The sequence below is a fragment of the Episyrphus balteatus genome, chromosome 4 (genome assembly GCF_945859705.1).
Source record: "Episyrphus balteatus chromosome 4, idEpiBalt1.1, whole genome shotgun sequence".
Lineage (NCBI taxonomy): Eukaryota > Metazoa > Arthropoda > Insecta > Diptera > Syrphidae > Episyrphus > Episyrphus balteatus.
Window position 1 is genome coordinate 45,051,062 of NC_079137.1, and position 1,146 is coordinate 45,052,207.

Genomic DNA, 1,146 nt, shown 5'->3' on the forward strand with positions numbered 1-1,146 from the left:
TTTTAAAGTTTACTATTCAAGGCAAGGACTCAAATACCATACTGTTCCCATAAAAAACTTCAGTTCCTTAGAAAAACGGGTTAGAATTAAGTCAGGAACTTTAATTGAGGAACGTAAATTCTTATTTTTTTTTAACCATAATGAGATTATGAGAGCAAAAAATTATATATATCTCAAAAATAAAAACCTTCCTAATAAACCTGGATCAAAAAGTAAGCCTTTTAAAATATACTGAGGATGTACTTTAAAAAACTAAAACAAAAAATGGAGCACATATGAGCACCCTTTCTTTTTAGAATTCCACAGATAATAAGTCAAGGCATATGAAAATATTAAAATCTCGATGTGGAAGTGTGTGGAAACTAACTTTAAGCTAAAGTTTTTAGAAAGTAACTTAATTTCCAACTAACAATTTTAAACACTCTACATTTTAATACAAAATAGAGCAAAATAATTCATTGATTTAAATTTTTTTTATTTAAATGATAAAATATACAACCGAATCTTTCGATTCCATGTTTAATCAGAATTATACTGTTATTTAAACAAAAATGGCAGCTAGTTGAACATTAAACCTTTTTGTTAATTTTTGTACAACACAATTAAAATACAACTAATGTGGCAACTTCAAGTGCTCGTTTTAGAGTAAGAAATCATGCACCAAGATAAAATGAGTGTGGTTTTGATGCATAGGAATGTTATATAACGGAAAACTAACAAAAAACACCGATATCTTTTGTTTTATTTTTTGAATTGTTTCCAACATTGCCATATGGGTCGCCCCACTGTGCGCCGTCAAAATGCACTTTCCCTTTGGTTATTCCTTGAGTCTAATGCTCCTAACAGTGTTTTAAATATCATTAAACATTTCAATAAATTCACTTACAGTAATGTCCTTTGATCAAAATTAACTTTTTACTTTTAATAACTAAGACAAACTTAATTATTTTCATCCTCTCTCTTCTGTGTGTTCTTCCTGAAGCAATGTATTCTATTTGCATAGGAAATATGCAACTTAAAACTCACTTTTTAAAATTTATTAAGTTGGTGCAAGAATTCTCTCCCAGCCGGATATTAAACCATGAAGTTCAAGATGATGTTAATTGCCATCACTAACTTGAACATTGCAATTACTTTGAATGTTGA